The following is a 24,593-nucleotide window of genomic DNA, read 5'->3' as shown; positions in this document are numbered from 1 at the left end:
TGGTGTACACTGAAGCAAAAAAAATAAAAATCTTAACTTCATGTAATGTATGCAGTTATGTGGTCTGAACTGATGGTGACTGGCCAGCAAATGGAAACTTGGTGGGTAGCTCAGTGAAAATGTCAACTAGTGTGCAGCAGCTATGGAAAAAGGTGAATTCCATGTTAGGGATCATTAAGAAAAGGACTGCTTTCAGTTCCTGTCACTGCACCTAAAAAATGATATTGTGGAACTAGAAAAGCTGCAGAAGTGGGAAACAAAAAAATGATTTCAAAGCTGGAACAGCACCCCTATGAGGAAAGGTTACATTTGGAGCCTTTGGGCTTACAAAATATATATATATAGAAAAGAGTACAGTAATGGAGGACATAGTAAAAGTGTAAAAAAAATGCATTGTGAAGGAAGTGGATAGGGTTAGGTTTTTCTTCCCCTCACATGGTGCTTGGTGGAAGATTCTGGTCAAGCAAATAAACATATTTTACACAGCACATAAACTTGAATTTTCTCCCACGAGATATAGTCATGGCCACCACTTTGGATGACAAATTCATGGAGGATAAGGCTACTGATGGCTACTACTAGCCGTGATAGCTGTATACTACTTACGGGAGCAGTTAGTACCGTGGTCTAAACCACTGAGCCTCTTGGGCTTGCTGATTGGAAGGTCGGTGGTTCAAATACATGCGATGGGGTGAGCTCCTGTTGCTCTGTCCCAACAGTTCAGAAGCATGGCAGTGCAAGTAGATAAATAGGTACCTCTGCAGCGGAAAGGTAAGTGGCATTTCTGTGCATTCTGGCTTCCATCATGGTGTCCCATTGTGCCAGAAGTGGTTTAGTCATGCTGGCCACATGACCCGGAAAGCTGTCTGCAGACAAATGCCAGCTCCTTCACCCTGAAGCGAAATGAGTGCTGCAACCCCATAGTTGCCTTTGACTGGAGTTAACCATCCAGGGGTCCTTTACCTTTTCCTTATATTAGCCACAACAGTGGTTTTCAACCAGTGTGCCGTGGCACCCTGGGGTGCCTTGAATGATGGGCAAAGGTGCCACAGGCAACACTGGCCTCTATCCCTCTTTCCTTCCCTCCCTCGTCTGATGCCCTCTCGTGTCTCTGCCTCCCAAAGGCTTGCACAGTTGTTTGCTCCAGCGGCCTTTGCCGCAAGCTTCCTAGGCAAATGATAGCTCTGGGGCTGACCAGGGGTTGCTTCCCAGGTCCCTGTGGGGCAGTGTAAGGAGGCACGTCTTTTGGGGGCAGCTCAGAGAGCAGGGCCAGTGGTGGCAGCTGCCCAGAGGACTCCCAAGGAGAGGAGAGGAGGTTGAGGGAACACTCCACAAGGGAGGATATTCGAGAAAGGGTGAGAGGCTGCCAGCTCTGCATGCAAAGGGTGATATAACTGGGCTCCTGAGTCCCACAGGGGTGCAACAGAAAGAGTGTAGTTGGTCAAGAGAGCCATGGACTCAAAAAGGTTGAAAACCGCTAACCTGCAGTACTGGAGGTCTCATGCCTCTGAATCCCAGATGCTGGGTAGCCCAAGTGAGGAGCATGTTGTGGCACTAATGTTCTGTTTGCAGGCTTTGCAAAGGCAACTGGCTATCCACTGTAAGAACAGGCTGCTGGGCTAGATGGGCCTTTGATTTGACCCAGTAGGGCTCTACTTATATTTAGAGATCTTCTTAAACGTAGGCAGAGCCAGAGGCAAAAGTGGGTGGAATAGCGGATGTGTCTCTTGTCTTCGTACAATAGGCTATGTTCCAGTCATGCAAAAGTCAGAGGTTTCTGGTCTCACAAACCATGAAGACATCTGTCTGGTATCCATCCATCCTATCAACCAAGCAAGAGGCATTATCACAGTTCAAAAATGCACTCCGGCCAAGCAAAATGACTCATGGAAGGGGTGTCGAATACCAAGGAGGGACAGGGCCTGAGAGAGTACTGAGAGCAAGGCAACGAGTCCTGGAGGTTCCAAGCCCTGTTATGACCTCCGGACAGTCAACAAGTCAACCACATTCAGCAACAAAATGATTGGGGGCTACAGAAACTCCCCTGAGAGGAAGGCTACGATTTGACTTCTTAATTTGGAGGAGAGCAAGTAGAAGGCTGTCATGGCATGCAGAAGAGGCTTGGGAAAAGGTTTTTTTTCATAATACTTCATCCACTGGTTCCTGCCCAGCATATTTGCTATTTTTTTTTATCTTTTTGCTTGTTCATTGCATTTCTACACCTCCCAATGACTGACATTCTCTAGGCAGTTTACAATAAAGTCTGAAAGCAAAACAAAAAATGAAATACACATAAAAACTAAATCAGGGTAAAATAGCACGTTAACAACACAGAAACAGGATAAAACAGCACAAAACTGAATAACAACCTCTGGCCGAAGTTTAATAAAAAGGAAACATAATCACTGAATTTTTAAAACTTATATGAGGTCTTATAATTAACTTGCAATAATAATAAATATAAGGCCAGAACAGGAATGAAAGCTTTGTTTACCTCATGCCTTTACATTGCATGTGAATGGCATAAATATTGCTCAAAGCGTTTTTAAAAAAATAACTGCACCCAATTTCACTGGCATGCTATAATATTATATTCAAGTCTCTTTTTAGAAATCCCATTTAACAGAATGGTTTATTAATACTCTGTTAATAGTCAATCTTTTTTTCTTTTTACAAAAGTCTGATTAAAAAGTAGGCCCAATTCACTGTTATGAAAAATATTTTATTGATTGAATTCCTTGCGGCTGTTTAAGTCTAAAATTATAGCTAAGGGGTAGACTGCAGATACTACATCTCGTTTTAGTATTAAGATGAAAATGTTACTCAGATTTGTAATACTAATTAAACTATCCTCATGACCCTTGACTTCTAATACAAAAGTTGCTTCTGTGCTTGAAACGGATCATTTTCTTCAAAGTAACCTTTGAATTATGCTAAAAAATACACAGGTGACAGGCCAATGAGGCATCATTGCCACAGAATAATACTTTTCATTTCTCTTTTAAATCAAAAATTAAATACAGATCTTTGAGGTTCAGGTCTCAAGGAGGTTTAGTCACATGACTCCTATTAATTTTAATAGGGTTTGCATTGGTATATCTGCACTGGAATTCATGGGGAATTAATGTCACTAGTTTTCACTCTCCCCATCTTTGCTCTCTGAACATTATTGCTTAGTTTCATGTAGCTTAAAAGGCCCTGAAGGGGAAAGAGGGCAGGGACAAATAATTAAACTAAAAACAATCAGATTTTCATAAGCCTTTGCTCATGAGAAAGGTGATAATATGTAGACAAGCCTCGTACGTTAGATTAAAAAGATAAACCTGATGAATAATTTCAACCCTGTAAACCTTTCCTCCTGAGCATCACCTCTTTTCAGGTGAAGGGTCTCCATCTGTAAACAAATACCTGAACTGGAATGAATGTGGACCTATAAGGAGAAAATGGGAATAGTATGGAATGCTGGAAGGTCCTACCAGCAAGGGGTCTACTTGATATTGGTAGGCAGGGATTTTTGTGTTTTTGTTTTAACTTTTTAGCCTCCTTTTTATTATGTTGTTTGTTGCACTTTGTTTAATTATATTGGACAGGATTCCTCTAAGCAGCTCCATCAATGGAAGACCTATATTGGACAGGATTCCTCTAAGCAGCTCCATCAATGGAAGACCTTCTTTTGCAGCAAGGCTTACCCTCCTTTTCCTTCCCACACATTCTGAATTTGTCTCCAGCCGGATGGTTGGAGGATCTCTCCATCTGGCAAGCTAAGAATGATGAGAAGAATGCAGCGTCACATTTCATCCATTGTATTTATTCACTGTGTGAATTGTTTTCACACTTTTGTACACCAGCTTGAAATATTCTGATGAAGAGTAGTTAAGAAATGCTTTAAGTAAATAAATGCTTGAATGTGGCCTGCTATTTTGCATTTGCTATAAGCCAATACACACTCAGAGTCTTTTCCAGCAGTAAAATGAATATAAGGAAATAAGAGAACCACTTAATCAATTCATTTATTCTATGCTCAGGGTAGCTCTTGGTCCAATTAAATAGAAATGTTAGCATTTCCTGCAGAGTTACTCATCTTGAAGCAATACGTAAGAAAGGCTTACTTAGGTTTTTGTGTTTTAAGTCCAAAGCAAAACATTCTGTTCCAAGCAATGTTGCAACATCAGAAAGGAAGCATGAAAATAAGAGCTGGGGATATGATATCAGAACCACAAATGTTCCCGTTGACAGTAGTGCTGTACCAAATCTGTTTGAGGTTCGGCTTTCAAAGTGAGAGCTACCATTGGGAGGAAGAAGATAAAAAGAAAAGAGAGCAATGCACTTTCCGCTTAATCCCTGAGCATAGTTATTCTTTCCGTGATTTGACGCTGCATTGGTGCCTTAAAAAACAAAACAAAACAATGATCCCAAACAACAAGGGATCACATACTGACCATGATAACAACAGAGCATCACATTACCAACCAGTTTTTGCTGTGTAATGACATCAGTTAGGGTGGGCGGGACCTCCCACAGCCTTCATTCTAATGGGAAGTGGGAAAGGGAACATGACTCAGGATACTGGACTGTTGTGCCCAATTCTATTTGTATTGCCTGTGAGGCCAGCACTGTGGATCAACTACCTTGGTCTAGCCTTCTTTGCACATAACTCCTCATAGGGCAGAATGTGAATGGACATGCACATTGGTTTGTATATTGCCATCCATATTCTGTTCCAATTAGTCAACCAAATCTGACAATGTCACATCCACATCATTTAAAGCGCCTTGAAAGCACAAGACTTCCACTGAAGAAGCCTGGGAACTGAAGTTTGTTAAGGGTGTCATCAGGTGGGTGCCATTGCTGTTATAAGAGAACAAGGGAGGTGTTCATGTTGAGTTCTGGCACCTCTTTTTCTAAAAACAAAAACAAAAAAACCCTAGCACTGGGTGTCGGTAGCTCTGCTCAGTATTCTGGGCATTCCCACTGCTGGTTTGGGAAGCAGATAACACACAACATTAACTACAGTACACATCTATCCTGTATCCATCTTGTTATTTATTATGAAATACTATGCTTTGAGACATTCCCTCACAAACTAGCTTTGATCCAAATTGAGAAAAAGAATGATTGAGCTGTGTGTCCTAGTGTCTTTTTCCTTAGGTACCGTAATCATACATGCAACACATGTGTATTCTATATTTCCCCCTCTTTTAGTTTTTCATAGTGGTCGAAAGAAATATCTGGCCTTGAACTAGCTTGATGGCAGAGGAAAACGAGTTAGCTACTACTAGTGCACAGCTAATGAGTTCAATTTTCCGAGAATCTATTTTTATAGGCTGGAAGTTTGGTTTTATTACTGCCCCTTTTTGCTACTTCAGAATAATTTGTTGGAACGGATTCACTTCTTGTGGCCTCCTTCCATGCTCACATGCTCCTGAAGACCTCGTTCTCCTTTTGATAGATTCAAAATGCTACTTGATTGTAGTTTGATGTCCATCTTCCTTTATTTAGCATATTGTGTTATTTTTAATGCAACAGCTTGCAGTAATGCTACTTAGTCTGAAAGTCTACTGAAAGAACAGGTTACACACACACACACACAGCAGAAGCATGAGGAAGCAAGTACTCTGTTGTGTTTAAAAATGCAGATTTTTTTATTCCAGTAAAAAAGATTGATCCTGTCACAGTATCCACAAAAATAAAAGCCCCTATGGCAGTTCCCATGCAAAAGATGCCCACCAGCACAGCACAGAGAAGAATCCTCATTTGGGGGAAAGACAAAGTATTCAACATTTTAAAAACCTGATTTGTTAGCAACAATATCTGCACTGCATACAGTTTAGTAAGAAGCAGGGATTTCAGCATTTCAGCGATGTTCCTGTTCCAGATATTAGATGATGGGCAGCTCATGATCATTGTGTTTGTCTAATGAATATAGCAATCAACTGTTACATGGTCCTCCAACTGTGTAGACTCTAGACAGGGTAGAACATATGGACAGCTGAAGTGCCATTGGTACGCTGATGATACCTAACTCTATTTCTCATTTTTACAGGTATTTAAGGCAGTGAATGTGCTGAATCAATGGCCCAGTTCATACATATGTGTGGTGAGTGCTGTTTTACCCAGGTCCTGTATGTGGGCTTCCCATAGGATTCTGGTTGGCCAATGTGAGAATAGGATGCTGAGATTTTGGTCTGATCCAGCAGGACTCCTTTTAATAATCTCAATTTGATCATCAAAGTTTATTGGTGTGGTACCTGAACATTTGTTCCCCCTTTTCACTTCCTCTACAGTTTCCGATTTCATCCAACCCATGAAACAGCAGCTCTAACTTCTGACTACAAACCAAGATTGCAAACCATAGTTCAATCCTTGTTTGCAAGGCAGGATTATAAACAGTTTCCAGAGTGGTCTAACAATCAGTCCCTCTTCTCTGCCAACTCTGGGTATCATAGGTCTGTGAGAGGAATAGGGGTGCTCTAACAACTCTTTGCACCCCTTAAACAAATGAAAGCTCCCAGATTCTTTAGGAGAAGCCATGACAGTTAAAAAGCTAGCATAGTGCTTAAAATGTGTAGTGTGGGTGTGGCCTATATGTAGTTGAGGGTCCATAACAGTGTTGTGTATTCTAGAACAATTTTAACATTTATAGTCAAACAGCCCCTAATTCTGGAAGTTAAAGTATAGCATTGAGCCTATGGTTTTCATAAAGCTAAAGAAAGTACCGTACTTACGCAGATAGACTTTAATGTTAGATCTGAATTATCTGAAATAGTTCTGTAATTCTAAGCTCACAAGAGTAGCAGGATAGAAAAGCCTCCTACATGCCAAGCCCAAAATGTTACATACAGCTGCAGTTTGATGGCCATTTCTTCAGTTACATGCAAGACCATATGCTCTTACGCCATGCATATAGGATAACTATGGAAAATGCGTTGGCATTATTCATTCACATAAAATTGTCTGTACGAATTAATATCCCAGCTGGACTAATGCAAAACAGAAAGAAACTCTTATGCTGCCTTGCAAACTATACACATGTTGAACTCATGAGATAAAAAATTGGATGCAGCCTGAACAGCAGTGGGAGCAGTTGATGAGGGGAATGGGGTGGGGGAAATCACCATTTGAGAGCCACTAAGAGTACATCAAAGAGGGAGATGTAGCAGGAACTAAGGTTACATACATATTATATATGTGTGTGTGTGTATGTTTTTAAAATGTAATCATTACTTTTAGGATAAAGAAATGGTACAGGCTGGCTTCTTTCTTTTGTTCTTAGGAGATCGTACTATATATTTATTCAAGACCCAGTGGTGTAGCGTGGGTTGTCAGCACCCGGGGCAAGGCAAGTAATTTGTGCTCCCTAACCCGTGGATTTGCGCCCCCTAACCCGTGGATTTGCGCCCCCTAACCCCCAGATGTTGCGCCCGGTGCAGCCGGCCCCCTCTGCACCCCCCACGCTACGCCACTGTCAAGACCTATCCAAACCTATCACAGGTTTGAGGTCTTTGACTTGCTTTGTATATTGTCAAATTACTGAGTGGAGTTCCAATGAAACTTCTTCTTCTTGCCTGGTGATAGTAAATTCTGGGGAAAATCAAAGATACATTGCAATCAGATATATCCAGAGATTTATAATGCGCAGAATCTCAGTACATGATGGAGGATATACACAGATTTTGGAGCCCAGATTTCATAGTCCTCATGTTTTGTGAAGAAAAGTTGGATAGCTAATGCGAAAAGGTTAGCTATCCAGAAACTAGAAATAGTACTTTTTAATTTCTAGCAGCTACAGCCTAGGTATACCATTTACATTGTTCTCTGCTTTCTTCCAGACTCCCCCTCCCTGCTGCCACTTGTACTGTGTCCTATAGTACAGAGCCTTGCACCCTTCACTTCCACCACTCTAGTCTTTGAATTTAAATTTTGCTAATAGACTGGACTAAAGTATTAAAGAAAATCCTGGTGACAGGATTTGGAAAACCAGACCCCCAGAGAATCACATGTATAAGGAATGCATTGTATGGATATTGTGACATTTTATATCCGCATGCACATTTTTTCCACACTTGCACAACTATAAGGCTAAAGAGTGGTCATATTTTTTCCTTGACTGTCAGGTTGCTGGTGCTAAAAAGCAGGGCCATAGTTCAAAGGAAGCACAAATGTTTGCACGCAGTAGGTTCCATCTCTGAGTATCTCCAGCATCCAATCATAATCTAGTGAAAAAAGGGCTGATTCTATTAAATTAATTATTTGATTAACTTTACCCTGATGAAATTTTAAAGAAGGTCTTAACTTTGGATGGATTGGATCTATTGTTAGCAGAAAACAAAAAATGATGTTTCTTTTATTACTAACAGTCCAACATTCCAGATGTTAATAGAACATGTTAAATACATTATGTGCTATTGGATATTCATTATGTTTGAAAAACCAGGACCTAAGTCTGGAGGGGGCAAGGGGAGTGAATTTTCCTTTTAAATTGCATGAGATGTGAGCATTATTTTTCATTGCCCACTTTCAACATGTTCTATAGTATATCTCCAAAGATCAAATCATCTTAAAAGCATTCTTACTCAGCTAGTCTTGGTTTGGCCAATGAAACTTCACACCTGCATAAGAGAAGTAGAATTAGACCGTGATATTCTTTGGTGCTCATTTGCATTCAGAGATATGTTGTCAGCTAGCTCTCCATTCTGTCACACTCTGGGAGAGAGCCTTGGAGTAAATTACTTAACCTAAAGTCACAATTAAATTACACTCCAGGTAGCTACACAATATCCAGTGGGGAATAGGCCTGTGATAAAAATTGTGGTGTGGACGGCAATAGTACAACATTTGTGGATTGCAGCACAACTGTGAAGTCAAATGTAATCTCTATGGCATTATGGGCATGGAATGTTGCAAGAAGACCATAGCTGGACCAGGAGTTGTAAGGAAGGAGATTTGGGGGAATTTGAGGTACTTGTGAATCTTAATTAAAATCCAGTTAGTGAGCAGTCTCTTTCAAAAACAGAGTGAAATTGTGTTTATAGTTCCATGATGAGAGGCTGCTTGAATGATGTCAACAAAATCCTGGAACTTGCTTCTGAATCATATTCACATAGTCACAGACCTACTGAGCTTCCCAGTTTAGAACATAGGCAGCTGTCTTATACTGAGTTAGAGATTGGTCCATGTGGTTCAGTGCTGTCTAATCTAACGGGCAATGGCTCATCAGGTTTTCAATCAGGAGACTTGCCTAACCATACTTGGAGATGCCATAGACTCAACTTAGGACCTTTTGCAGGCAAAAGATGGGCTCCTTCACTGGCCTGCAGCACTGAGCCTTGCCCCACACAACCTGAAAGTATACTTTGGAACACATCTAATAGCTCCCCATGACTGCATGGCATGGAGGAAGTTCAGTAGTGGTAGGCAAGCTGTATTTCTAAGAAGTCCCGGGTTTCCTAGTCCACTATCTGGAAGTGGATGAATCCTAGGAAGAAAGGGGTCAACAAAGACAAATTTAGACAACAGATGCAACTCACAGGAATAGCCCATACATCGATCTTCTGACAGCTGGGAGTTGATTGTGTGAGTCTAGGTTACAGGCTCTTCCCTTAACTGGAACAAGGCAGAAGAAGATGCATATGCACCCAAGGGCTTGTTTATTGTACAGTTGCTGATCCACATGACCAACTCTTCCATTGCTCTCCAAACACTTCTGGTCCTTGGTACTGGTAGTGTAAGTCCAGGTTAAGCCCTTTTACACATGAAGAGAGCATGCAAAAATAATTGTGTGTATTAGGAGCCTGGCTGATCTTACACTTCTTTCTCTGTTTCCTTGCTTAAAAGTGTTTTTGTTACAACTTGTTTTGCTACCTTCTGTTAGGTTGGTAGGGCACTGGGGTGGGGAAGTAATTTGATTCTTCAGGCATGGACAAACAGTTCAATTAGCATATTCTCTACTTTTCTCTCTCTCTCCCCTTTGCTTTAAAGTACTCTCCATCCTACTAGTCTAAGATTAGCTGGCACTTGTAATACCATCTTTTTAAAAGAAGGTTATTATTGTTTGGAACACCAAGAACTTTCCTTTCACTGTTTCAAATATCTGTAAAATGTCTGATTTCTTGTAAAGATACTGTGTTGTCTCACTTGCTCTGCTGCTTGTACAATCAAGATAGTTACATTACTATGCCACATTACTGATTCATTTATCTTCCTGAATCTGACCCATAACAGAAAGTTCAAGCAACATAAAGCTAATTCCATCAAGTTCTTTTTTTAAAAAAAGTCTTTATTACCATAACCTATGTGGTTTCCTTCCACTTTAGAATGGTACAATTTTATGTTCTAGTTTGTATTATGTTCCCACAATGAACTGCCCTATCATAATCTGAGTAAATGCACAAGCAAAGACAGTCATTTAAAGCAATGCCAGTAGTGTTCTGCAGCCAGAGAAGGTATCATTACACTTTCCTAGTTTCCCATTATCTAAGTGATGGATATATATATAGATATATAGATATAGATATAGATATAGATATAGATATAGATATAGATACCTGTAGGTCAAAGCTAGTGAAAGCTTTTTTTATTTTATTAATCAAATGTGCCCTGCCTTTCTGCACATAGTCTCTAAGATGGCTAAAAGTGTGATCCTATACACGTCTACTCAGAAGTAAATTCTATTGAGTTCAGTGGTGCTAGTTGTGAGGAAATGTGCAATGTCCTTATGAGCAAATGGCTATGAGGAAGCTCACAAGCAGATCATGGCAGCATAAAACAAAAAGTAGCACATGGAATTATATTAGCTTGGTTTTACAAGAAGCACACATTATCAAATCAACTAACAAAAAGTTTTAGATAACAGCAGTTCTTCTTTATTTCACATTTGTTACAATGCCTGATATATCCTCATGGTTTTCCATTACAATTTCTTTTAGTTGTTTAGCAGCTTAAGTCACTGCTGGGGGGTGAGAGTTGTTGCAGTATGTCCCAAAATATTTCCAAGCTGCTGTCAATAAGACTTCTCCATATTTGAGCTGTGGACATTTTTCTGGCCGCTCCATGCTTCTCTAATACCTGTATAGAGAAAAGAAAAACACAGTGCAGTTACAAACCAATGCACAAATAACAGGAGAAACATCAGTTCAGAAGCAATCTTCAGATGTTGTTTTGGTAGCGTAAAGAGAGAGAAATTCACTTCCCCCCCCCTAAACATACTGCTCCAAAGTGGTCTCACAGATATATTTCATTGGTGTCACAAAAAACAAGGTATTGTCATCTGTTGCTTCATTTAGTTGAATTAATCAGGTGACCCTCTTTATGTCACACTGTTGGCCATTGATATCTTTACTTCATACTAAACTGTCCTGAATAGGGGAAGCCATAAAAGTAATAATAATCTGATTTATTAATGTAGCATCCATTTGAATTTTCTGTATTTAAAAAAACCGCTAGGTTTAATAAAAGAACAACTAAGATAAATAGAATTTAGAATAGATGCAAGAGATAATGTCTTCACACTCTCCTGAATACATAGAAGGGACATGGGTGCATAGAACATAGCAAGGTCTAGAGTTGGAGCTTTGTTTGTGTTTACACCTCTGCAGATCTGTCTGATGAGGAAACCCAATGAGCAGTTTAAAAAGTAGCTTCCTACTTCAGATATGAGAAAGTTAAAGTAAAATGAATCTCTGGCTGCATGCAGTTCTCCCTTGTGTTTGAATGTTCTGTCTCAGAATCCCAGACATAGACTGTAAACATGAATTACCTGATGTGCTATACACATCAATCATATACCTCATTGTAGCTGCTGTGATACCAAAGGCTATGCATTACTTCCGCACCAACTTTTAAAGGGCTTAAAACCCTATATTACTGTCCTTTCCAAACTATTTAGTGGGCATAAGTTACACAGACCTGGGAGAAGGTGTTGTGCTGTGAGCCCATTCCCTCAGTCATCATCAGTAGGCAATGTGTGTTCTTCTAGATGTTGTTAAACTCCAACTCCCATCAGTCCCAGCCAGCACAGCTAATGGTCAGGAATGGTGGGAGTTGTAGTCTAGCAACATCTGAACAGCTCCATGTTTGCTACTCAGGCTGTCGAACATGGCTATGATGCTCTTGGATGCACTAATGACAATAGATGTCAGAACCTCTATAAGCATAAATATTTACCCATTATGCTCACTGTGTGAATGTTTATCTAGTGGGTCTCTGTACTAAGCTTTTGCAAGAATGTTATTGAAAATGGAAATTCATATTTATATTTTAATTTATGAACACTGGAACCTGCATTTGAACATGCATGCTTGCCATGAGTTCCTAAGTAAGTGGAACTCAATGAAACTAACTTTTGAGAATACATGTACAGGATTGCAGTCAGCATTTCCATATTTTACTGAAGGACAATGAAAAATTTCTAAGTGAAATTCATGGTTTTCAGTTTTACTAATAATGTTCTAATAAACTTTAAGGTGGAGTACAAATATTTTCAATAAATGAATACAATTTGCTTTCTCTGTTCTCGTTGTGCCTTACTGCTAAGAGCTCTGTCCTGCTGCTCCTCTTTCCCAGTGACTTTTCCCTCCAAATCAAGCAACACTTCTTATGGAGATGTCACCATAATGGCTGTTAATGGCATTGACATCATTGGGGCAGAATTTTTGGGGCAGAAGTCCGGGGCCTCACTCAGCAAAATCAGCAAGAGGAACGGCAAACGTAGCAGGGATGGCTTACATCATTTGGAAGTAAGCAAAGTAATGCACATTTATTTTGTTTTACTTAAAACATATCTATACCACCTTCATCAAAGATTCCAGGGTAGTTCACACAAAATAAACACATCACCAGCATCCACAGCAAACCTGGCAATGACTATAAAGTTCCACAGTAGCTCAGAACAGAACTTTCATTGGGTCTGGCTGTGATCTGTGGCCCACCATTTTTGTTGAACTACAACAGATGCCCATGATCTGTACTTTCCAGAAATAATTAAATACATCTTTGTTTCGATGAGCCTTTCCAAGTGGATGAAAAGGTGTCTACCTTAGGTAATTCCTTTTGTATTGTTTTTCATCCCATTTCACTGTTTTTATTATATGTTTGCAAATTGCCTGGCCACACATGTAAAAAGTGACTGACTGATTAATTGTTCAGTCTGGAGTCTAAAGTTAACTAACTTCCACCACTGCCAAAAGAACCTTGGGCAAAGAAGTTTATGCTGCTTATGGGCTTTTGCCCAATGCTGCTGGATGAAGTAGAGAATGGGCTAAATATTGTAGAAGAACAATGGACTGGGATGTCCCTAAGCAAGTGCTGAGGAGCTAGGATACAGGCGGCCGTATGCTTAGCAAAGAATCAGATCAGGCTATTAATTGGAATGATGATTCTCCTGATGGTTTTGTTCCAGAAAGAGAGTGGCCTTCTTAGAGTATGGGGGCATGGCAGACTTCTAACATTAAACTTGTTCTCTTGAAAAATAATATGTAGTTCTTGTTAGCAAATCACTCCTCCGAGGCTGCATGTTGTAAGGTAAAGGTAAAGGTACCCCTGCCCGTACGGGCCAGTCTTGACAGACTCTGGGGTTGTGCGCCCATCTCACTTAAGAGGCCAGGGGCCAGCGCTGTCCGGAGACACTTCCGGGTCACGTGGCCAGCGTGACATCGCTGCTCTGGCGAGCCAGAGCCGCACACGGAAACGGCGTTTACCTTCCCGCTGGTAAGCGGTCCCTATTTATCTACTTGCACCCGGAGGTGCTTTCGAACTGCTAGGTTGGCAGGCGCTGGGACCGAGCAGCGGGAGCGCACCCCGCCGCAGGGATTCGAACTGCATGTTGTAATTGGCCGTAAATCCCAACAGTTCTAAGCAATCCAGGATTTTCGTTTAGTGCTTCAGATATGATTTTTTCTATAAAAATTGGGGCACACTCCTTAAGGTGTTTGTGTAAACCCAGTTCATCTTGTTTGTTTGTTTGTTTGTTTGTTTGTTTGTTGTTTTATACCACCCTTCCTCCATGGAGCTCAGGGTAGCTTGTATGGTTCTTTCTTCCAACACATTTTAGTCTCACAAAACCCTTGTGAGGCTGGTTAGGCTGAGAGAGGATGACTGGCTCAATGTTACCCAGCAAAATTCCCAACTGAGAAGTGGTAGAACCATGAGACAAAGACTCTAAGCACTACACTACACTGTCTTTCTCACTTAGGTTTCATGTTGTATTTAGGTTCAGGTGCTAGACAGTTTTACAATAAATGATCCTTGCCCCTTTGGGGGCTTTTGTTTTTGAGTTTGTTTCATTGTAACTGTCCTTTTGCTAGCCTGTGCAAGACGGGTGCAATGTTCTGACAGAATCACAATCTCATGCTCTGTGTTTGTGTAGCTAAGCAACAATACAACTTTCATTTTAGTTTGTTAAATATTCGGTCATCAATTGGGTTGATTCTGGTTTCATTTCCCACCCCCACATTTGTTTTATGTGCCTGGAGTTTCAGAGGCTTGAGTCAGGTGGCTCCTAACTTACCACCAAACCAGAGAAATTATTTACATTTTTGGGTCATTTAAACATTAGTACCATTTGAACTGGGGGAAACGCAAAATCATCCCAAAGAGAAGTATTACTACAACCGAAGATACCAGCTGTTTTAAAAGACTGTGATTTGGCTTAGAGAATGTGAAGGACTGATGTTGAGATTAATTGCTTGTTGGCTTGCTAGAAAAGTCATGCTAATGATAGTTGCTTATCGCTAACAACCACCAATTATTTATTAGAGTTATAAAAAAAAAAACAGCTGATGGCACCTATAGTGCGTGAAGCACTCTCCAAACCTCTGGAATGACACTCTTTGCCATGCCCTGTCAAGCTTATAATTTAGGAAAGACCCATGTGAGTTTCTTGCCATAACATATGCAGATGACTATCACTTAAAAAAAAGATCTCTGTAACTCATAAATAAAGTAGATGAAAACCCTGCAATACAGGAAGATAGAAGAGCAAATTCACCATATATTTATAATGTCAAACCATTATTTTCAAAAGGGAAAACACACAAGATGTGTGTCTTCCATGGGGCTTACTTCCTAAGTATATTGCCCACTAAGGGAATTATTCTGTGCATACTTGGGAAGTAAGCCCCATTGAGCTCAGTGCACTTACCTTTGAGTAAATATGTTTGGGATTGGGCTGGACAATATACAATCTTAAATCTCGCCTATTCCACAGTTGTTGTTATACCTATATAGGATTACTCTGGAATAAACTGTGATAGGATCATAGTTGTGCAGCATAGCCTACTAGACCTGTAAATTTAAAGGACCTGATTTCAGAAGCAATTGCTAAACACATTTACTTGGAAGTAACTCAGATCAATTTTAGTTGAACATAACATTCTAGTAAATAAATATGCTCTGCAGCTACAATTCTTGGCATAGTTTATGAGAAGTAAAGACCCACTGCATTCAGAAGTAACACTATAATCCTTACTTAGAGGGAAGACCCATTAAACTCAGTCAGACTTATTTTTGAGTAAACATGGATGGTTACATGCTGTTACTTCTAAATAAACACATTTAGGATGAAATAGGGCTGCACATCTGATTTAATCCAAGTACTCTACCTCATCTGGTTTTTGAATTACAGTCTGATGATTTTTCTCAGCAACCAATTGTCCCTTTTGTCGCTTAACAATTTGTATCGCCTTGAGTTAGACTAAGTATCGATATACAGACACATAGAAACCTCTGCAGGGCATCTGTAAAACATTTTAATCACAAATCTATGAAAATAAAATAGAGTATAACAGGTGCTGACATTAAAATACCTGGTATCATCTGATGCTAATTAGATACCTGAAAGCATAACTTTCTTGAGTGACATTTTTTGCTTTGCTGTTCCCTGCCATGTGCCCTAACGAAATATACCTTCTATAATATGTAGTTTACAATTGCAAATTCTAAAAACAATATGCCATCCTGATGTCATACATAGGCATACGTCTAAAGGTCCTTTGAGTATCACCATTGCTATGTCCCATTATAAAAGAATACAGCTACCTTTTAAGAGCACTGCACTCCATCAACATCGCTGATAGCAAACTAGCCAAAATGTCTTCAGAATACCACCACATCAGTCTTCCTAAGTTCCTAAGTCTCATCAAACTAATATCTCTATCTAGATATGTGCTGCCTATACATCACCTTTGCATGCTACACCTGTGATAAACTTGTGATAGCTGCTGTTGCTGGCACAACAATACCAGTACACTGGAAAGCGTTATGATTGTTTCATTGCACTGACTTACCACAACCCTAAATTCTTTCTGCAGTAGTTTAAAGGATTGTATCATTTGGCCAGTTATGTGTAAAGGGAGAATAAAGATTGGCCTTGCTTGAGACAGATGTAAAAAATTTAGTTTAGCATCCTCCCAAAACTTGTCAGGAGTTATCCTTCAGCTGCATGTCTTCCAACATTCCTGGGGAGAGTTAGGTGTAACAGTTCTACTTAAGCTAGTATGAATGTTTGTGTGTTTTTGCCAGATATTTAGGGACTTTAGCAGATAGCATACAAACTAAAAGTCTTCAAGGGGAATGAAAGAACTTCAGCATGAAGTTCTTGCATGCATATTGTGCAAAAGCATTAATAAGTTCTTGCACATCGTAGTTGCACAGAATCTTTTCAGTGGGTCCGGTATGGGAACACTGTGCAGCAGATTGCGTCCAAGGTTATTTAATATTTCTTTTGTTAGCCTGTACTGGAAGAATATACGATAAAGTGTCAGTGAGTCTGATCAAAGAAGAAAGTACCTAAGCGGAATTTTTACTGTGAATGCAGTAAACATTTATCTCCAACATTATTCAAACTGCAGAATTTGTTCACTGGAAAATGCATTAAAAATAGGACTGCACAATGCAAACCTAGTGATGAAGGGGGAATTTAGAAAAATGTTTTAAAAAATAATAATCACAGCTGCATATGCAACACTGGCATTCCTAGAATGTTTTAGAATATACATATATATATTTCTCCACCCATCAAACACTTAATAAAAGATGGGTGCTCTAGGCAATTTGCAAACTATAGTTCCATCTAGATATATGTCAGTGTAAATCAAAAATCTTCCATTCAGTTTTTCTAAACAAGTATGCCATAATCTTTCCTACCCTTGTTTCCGTCAAACGCTCATAAATCTATTGCATTGCACTGTTTTCGCAGAATGAAGTCAAAAATCACAAATATTCTGAATATGGTAAAATACACATCCAGCAACACTATCATCCTAGGAGACGTGGGTATTTTTCTTCACCTGAGGTATATATTTCATTGTAACAGAACTTTAATAGACATCAACTAATCATGTTTAAAGTCTAGCTCTTTATTATTGCCCTTTACCCATAAACTGCTCTTTTTGCTGACCTTAATATATAGATGGTGAAAATAGCCAACCTTCCACATAAATGGTTATCTATATGGTCCCCCCCTCCCCTGGAAATTTAAGGTAGGACTAGTTGGACAAGACATAAGTAGCATTTTGTCAGTTTTAAGGTTCCACCCATTAATTTCTTTTGATCCAAGCCATCTAGCACTTTCATATAATACCTATAAATGGCTAACCCTAAGATATAGGGCTTTGGGTCTTTCCAAATATTCCTGTAGATTCTCTTCGAGTTTTAATCTGTTCAAAGCTGTGCCCATATAAAGAATTTTGAATATGAGGAATCACTTCTCTTGGATGTATAGTTTATAGTTTTGTATTTATTGAATGCATTTGTGGGCTCCCTTAGGATGTGAAATGTATGGAAATATATGTGCATTACTAAAGAAAGGCCTAAATTTATTCTTTCTTCACATCATGCTCTTCTTTTCAGTAGAGGTTTTTAATTCAACACAGAACTAGAATGAGATGGAGCCAATTTCCTGGTCTATATGTGTGACAAATGCTAAAAGTAGCACAAGATTAACAAATTAGTTGAAGGGTAGGTCTTAAAAAAATGTTTAACTTTGTCTTACAAATAAAGATACAGGCTTTATTTAAAATGAAGCCTTCTTTACAGATGTGCAGGAAGAAAGGATCTTTTACTTCCCAGTAATTTAAGAAGAAAAGTTGGTATACGTGGAAAAGAAAGAGAGAGGAAAAACCTTCAGTAACCTGAACAAAATTGTATTTGTGAAAGATTATAAAGGTTTTATGGCTTTTCAGTGCAAATACTGTTTTCTCTTGAATGCTTTTAGGTTTAGTGTTTGATGTTTCATTCCATTTTTAGTGGTATTCATAATAAAAATAATTACTGTTTTCAGAACACATATTGTACATCTTACAAAAATAGGAGCTGTTGAGATACTGTGTTTTTTATTCATGTAGCCTTCCTGTATAGGACAGGTTAACCTGAAATGAAAGTAAGTGTGTGTGTGTGTGTGTGTGTGTGTGTTGTCAAGGGGGGTTGGGGAGAGATCATGCACGTACACAAGCATACACAGACAGAGTACAGGCACATGTGTCTTTATAAAAAGGCTTAATGGTGGCTCAAAATAAAAGGTATGGAACTTGACCTTTCTAGCTGACACAGTAATCACCTACTTGATGTAATCCAGATCTAACACCAAATAATAAAACCATATGTGACAACAGAATGATTCACATTATGAAATTATTTGTTTGTAAATAACTATGCTTAACCATCATCATATATGCATGACTTAATTTTCTCTGTACATGGATGTGTTTCACAAATCCTGATTTTAAGTAGCTATTAAGTTAGATTGGAGAGCTTTTTATGCCTGTGGTTCGGGATTACCTCATCCATTCTGCTTTTAGAAGCGTGTCATAGCCCACCTGTTTTGCTTTTGCCTAAATTACATCAAAATAATAGCATTCTTTACTGCGTACATTCCTACTTTCTGTATCCTAACATGATATCCATGTTTAAAATTCAAGTGCAGCCTTATTCAGGTTGTAAGTCTCAGTCATCCAATCTCCCCTTCACATATCTGTTCATGTTGACAGACTATGTCATAATACATCACCAGAAAGATCAGCACAGAAGAACAAAAATTCATCACCTGACAGCAAGAGGAAAACTGATTTCCACTATTAAATTAGTAGAAATATACCATTACTTCAGTACCAACGAGGAGACCAGGGTTAAAAGAATTCATGGTGTTATGATTCTGCAGGAGAATCCATTTTGTCTGTTTGAAATAATATTTACATGAAAAAACGGTAAGGGCCAAGAGCCAAGGATCAACACTGAAAGGTATAGAGTCAACTGCTGCCTTGTGTCTACCAAGTTTGAAAACGTTCATTTCCCCCAAAGAAAGTTAACTGGGGACTTTTATTTCACAAAACAGTTTTCTGGGATTCTTTGTTTTATTAGTTCAAGACTCAGATCTTGAGATGCTTTGACTTTGGCAACTGGTTCATAGCTTAGGCAGAGTCTAAACATATATATACACACACACACACAAAAGCTCCATCCTGCTTCCTTATTGGTGGAGATAGAATTTTTAATATACTATCCTGAGCCTTGGTGTTTCGGCAGGAATTTAACAATACCTGGAATAAATAATGTCTTTTGCAGCCTGGGGCAACAGCTGCCACTTATGCATTAATTCTGCCCCTGTTTGAACACTCTCCAACATATGCACTTCTCTTTTGTCTGTTATCCTAGAGTTGTGTTATTCCCAAATATTGACATCATCTACTTTTATCAGCACTAACTGCTCTGAAGCTTCCTAGTCTCATGCTCAGCTCTATTTCTCTCTATTGATTATCTTCCTCACTCCAGCAGGTACCGAGCCGGAGATGCTGTCCTGAGAAACAGCTTCCAATGACTTTATACGCACAATTTACACGGAATTGTTTAAAGAAGATATTAGCCTCAATACAAATCAGTGAACCTCGTTCAGTCAATACTGCACAATTCAGCTGTTGGCACCCTGTCACATGTTAGTCTTTAAAGTCAACTACCATACCCAATCTGCACATTAGCCATAGTATTTAGTTTCATATTAAAATGAGGTGAGGTTTTGTTTTGGTTTTTTTTACTCGACTTTTGGTTTAAATCTCCTCGGTGCCCTTTTTACATCACCTTGCTGAGCCATATGATAGTAATATAATTTTAAGTATAAAAACCTGAGATTAAATGCTTGATTTTTGACAGTGTCCTTAAATATAATAAATTCAAAGGGAAATACTGTTAGGTTAAAATGGAGTGTTTTTCATTAAGTCCAATCAAATGGTAGACAACAAAGGATCTTTTATTTGAGAATATGAAGTGAAAATGAAAACCAGAAAACCTTTACTAAGAAAAGGTCCGGCTAAATTATGTTGTAAGGAGCTCTCCAGAGTGAGCCTTGTTGTTTCACTAAGAGTGAATTAAACTAAGATGCATTATAGAGGGAATACTATACCAAGCGGCAAATCTTAGTGTTTCATGAAAATGAAAATAAGGCCCAGATTCATTCAGCACAGACAAAATGTAAAGGTTATATATGAAAATAAATACCGCAGCATCAAATCTGCTCTATTATAAGGACAAGGGTTGCAGATGAACATATTTCCTTTTGTGTCCCAAAGCAATCTATATTATTTTAAGTGTGGGTTTGTTTCCAGCTTATCCTCCCCTCTATTTTTTATCAAAATAGTATTGCAATAATAATGGTATTTGTCAGAATACTACCACCACAGTTCATATAGAAATAATTGTCCCTTATGCAATCAAATTAAATATTGTTACAATATGTGTAACATTTTGAAAAAAGCGATGCTACATTTAATAGCTTACTTTCACTGAATTGTACACTATTCTGAACAGCAGTGAAAAAGTGCTACTATTATAGTTTTGAAATGCAAATGCATCTTATGATCCTTGTTTATAGAGGGATTCTACACATATCCTGTTCCATGTAATATTTTTAAAAGGAAAAAAAAACCCACCAATGTGCACAAGATGTCAAAATCACAAGTGTGATCTATTTTCAAGAAGGATGGGGAGTTTGGGAATCTGCAGAACAAAGAAAATAAACTCTTTTTGAGGATACCTGCAAGCTGTGTCTTAAATATTGATTTTAAATGTGTTCCAGCAATCCCTTTTTGGCAGAGTTAAGTTATGAATGTAACAAATTCCAGGGGGTGGGGAAGCGGTGGAATACCTGGCATAGGTGTTTGGCTGTTTAAATAATATGCATTTTATAAGAGTCCTTTTTCCCTCTAAAGAGCTCAGCGAAGGACTCCAGTTAGCAGAGATATGTGGAAAGATGACCAGCCTAGCCTCCCTTATGGACACACACACACACACACACACACACAGAGAGAGAGAGAGAGAGAGAGAGAGAGAGAGAGAGAGAGAGAGAGAGAGAGAGAGAGAGCTTCCTGAGACTCAGAGAATAGCCTTTTCCTCTATGATTCAACCAACAACAATTCACATATGAAAAGGGGAAAATATGCAGGCAGGACTGAAATAACTACATTCTGAAGCAGCAAAAAGGCAGGTGTGATATAGGAATTTATTGTGCTTCTGGCTGCTGCTGCTGCTGCTGCTGCTGTGTATGTGTAAGCTACTTAACAGGGCTGAAGTCTATTTTCCATGAATCTAAAATATGTACGTGTAAATATACAACTGGATGCAAAAAAGTTGCCCGATGCCACTTGGTCCATTCATGTAGGTAGCTTTCCTTATTTTTAATTTTAATTATTTCTATTATATTCTTCTACTGCTTAATCTATATGCCTCTATCTGTATATTAAATATTTCTTCAATTGCAATTTCATTTTCAATTCTTAATATCAATATTTTTTTTAAAAAAAATACAGAGTCTATAGAATGGTAAAATACAGCTATACTGCAATCCTATGCATTCCTACTCAGAAGTAAGTCCTACTGAGATCAGTGGGACTTACACCTAGGCAGGTGGGTATAGGATTGCAGCCTTAAAGTAATTTTACACTGTGCTACTATAATAGTAGCAAAAAAACCCCACAAAGAGCACAATCCAATCGTAATTAATTTTAATCTCCATTGCTTTCAACTAGAGAGTTCAGCACAAGCTGTGAATGTTTCCTATTGAAACCAATGGTACTTAACACTGCTTAATATGGCTGGAGCATACCCATAAGCCAATTATATATTGTATGTTTGATGTGCCATATGAGAACACATTTTTAAAAACTATAAATGGGCATGAAGTACTGTATTGCTTTTTTAAAATTATATATCAGCAGATGCTGGCTTTTTACAAGTAAGGGACAATACACAACCTTTACCTTTATATAAGGTTTAACTTTTTCTGTAATGATTAAAAATGTCTATCAATATTATCAGGCTTATTTTTACCATAAGATGATCTAATGCAAAAAAATATTGTTAGCTATATGCATTTGCTTCTCAATAAAAGCAACATCAAGTTATGGTGTACTGTACTTAAACTCTGTCTATGTGGGACTACTCAAAAAGGGAAGGAACTGGGTTTTGAAACTGTTTCATACTATTGGGAGGGATTTCTTTTTTTAAAGAAAACTATATATATCTTTTCTTTATATGGGGGGGGCATATTACCTCCATAAAATTGAATGTTTTCTTAGGACTAATGCTTCAGATCAAGTTGCTAGGTTGTTGCTTTTTTTGCATTTACCATTACCGTTGGATAAATTAAAAACAAGTTTACCCAATTTTCTTGTTTTAACATTAGGTTTCTAATATATATTTGAAGAAAGAAAATTGCCTAAATTGCAGGAGATTTCCACCAGCAGATCCTGCATTATCAAGATACCATCATTGGTGTTGTTTATTAGCAGAATGCTGTTAGCCTTCTTAGCTTACTGGGTTGTTTTTTGTTAATGCTTACAAATTTAATCTCAGATATGTGTATCTATGATTTAGACAGGTGTCAGTCAGCATTAGTGTGTCAATTTTTCACAAGAAAATAGAAAAGAAAGTCTAAACCTCTCCCATTAATGTAGCCAAGTTCCAAAAAACCATATTATTAAATACCATTTATATCCTTAAGGTAAGAATCCACTGAGAAAAACATCATACTGTTTATGATATATCTAAAGCCAAATTAGGTATAAAGCAGTCTAAATAGTTCCCTGCTTTCTTTAATCAGTCTCCATAGGTGTTCATACAGTGAAGTGAATAGGGTGAAGCTATTAAAGGAACTGTAATTGCCTTCCTGAAGTAATAATATATCTGGTACAAATGTCAATATAACCCTCAAGAATTCACGGGTTCTGTGCCAATTGGAATGACTCAGTTTTACAGCACAATCTCCAACTTGTTTACTTGGAAGCAAGTTTCCTTGATTTCAGTAGCACTTACTTCCAGTTAAGCATAGTTAGGATTGTATCCTTAGGATGTTATGCTAACCCATGGTTACACATAGTACAGCACATTTTTGTGTTTATACTAATACGTACATGCATACAGAAAGAAGACAGAGGAACAAATGCTAAATGAAAGGATTTGATACTGTCATTTCCATCCCAGAGAAAATACACGAACTATTCAATTCTGTGCATGTTTCCGTGCAATCTCACTGTGTGGTCAGTGGGGCTTACTCCCAAGTAAGTAGGTACAGGATTTCAGTCAAAATTAGTAAGTGGGAATACAGTGGTACCTCGGTTTAAGAACAGTCTGGTTTCAGAATGATTTGGTTTATAAACTCCGCAAAACTAGAAATAGTGTCCCGGTTTGAAAACTTCACCTCGGTCTAAGAACGGAGTCCGAATGATGGAAGGGCACTGGCGGTGGGAGGCCTCATTAGGGAAAGCGCGCCTCAGTTTAAAAACAGTTTCAGTTTAAGAATGGACTTCCGGAACAGATTAAGTTCGTAAACTGAGGTACTACTCTAGATACTAGGATAAATTATCTCATTGATTTTGGATCTGTAAGTGAAAGGAGATGGTATTTTTTTCCTGTTATACAGGGGAAATCCCAATGCTGTCCTGCCCATGAGCTTTGAAGCTAATGTAGGTAGACCTACTTAAAGATACACTTGCTGCAGCAGTTAATGTAAGACAATTTTGTATAAACCCAAGGGCCAATTCATGCAGCCCTTTGAGCCAGAGATGTGGTTTTATGGGATGTGTGTTCAGAATACACAGAAATGAAGTCTTCTCCTTGCTTTATCATGTCTCCAGACCACGGTTTCTCAGGTCACCATAAATTTTCCAAAAGGGGGCCAAATGGTGGAATAAGGAGCCAATGGTGAAACTGGAAACTGCTTCACCATGGATTTAGGGTTGACAACTCATCTGGCAACTAGCAGTTAACTTTCTAAAATGGGCAGTGGAACTTTGGATGGAGGGAATATGCATACAAGCTGACATTTTACACATAATGGGACTAGTGTACATGTATGAAAGTGTGCGTACACACTTATCAGGGGAAGTATTAGATTTTGACGCATGGAAGTAAAAAAAAGGACATTTGAAATGCTGATACTTGTGAATATTTATACTGAAGTGGGTCTGACAGCTAAAAGAGAATTACTACTTATGAAATTCAGTTTTGTGAATTGCACGAGAACTAAAAGGGATTCACACTGCCAGGTTTTTGTTTGTTTGTTTTTTTACACGCTGTTGACAACTATTACATGATAGTTTGGTCATTTGAAATGT

At 38.6% G+C, this 24,593-nt stretch overlaps 1 long non-coding RNA gene across 1 annotated transcript in view; it reads right to left on the bottom strand.

Annotated features, from left to right (window-relative positions):
* Positions 1-10,839: 10,839 nt before the first annotated feature.
* LOC309374722 overlaps positions 10,840-24,593 on the bottom strand; it is a 34,658-nt gene continuing 20,904 nt past the window's right edge. The window contains exon 2 of the long non-coding RNA XR_014170673.1: positions 10,840-11,064. This is a non-coding gene — a long non-coding RNA (uncharacterized lncRNA). The remainder of the gene's footprint in view (positions 11,065-24,593) is intronic.

Source organism: Podarcis melisellensis (genome assembly GCF_964234715.1).
Source record: "Podarcis melisellensis genome assembly, chromosome: 7".
NCBI classification, from domain to species: Eukaryota; Metazoa; Chordata; class Lepidosauria; order Squamata; family Lacertidae; genus Podarcis; species Podarcis melisellensis.
This window is presented reverse-complemented; position numbering and strand designations above follow the sequence as displayed.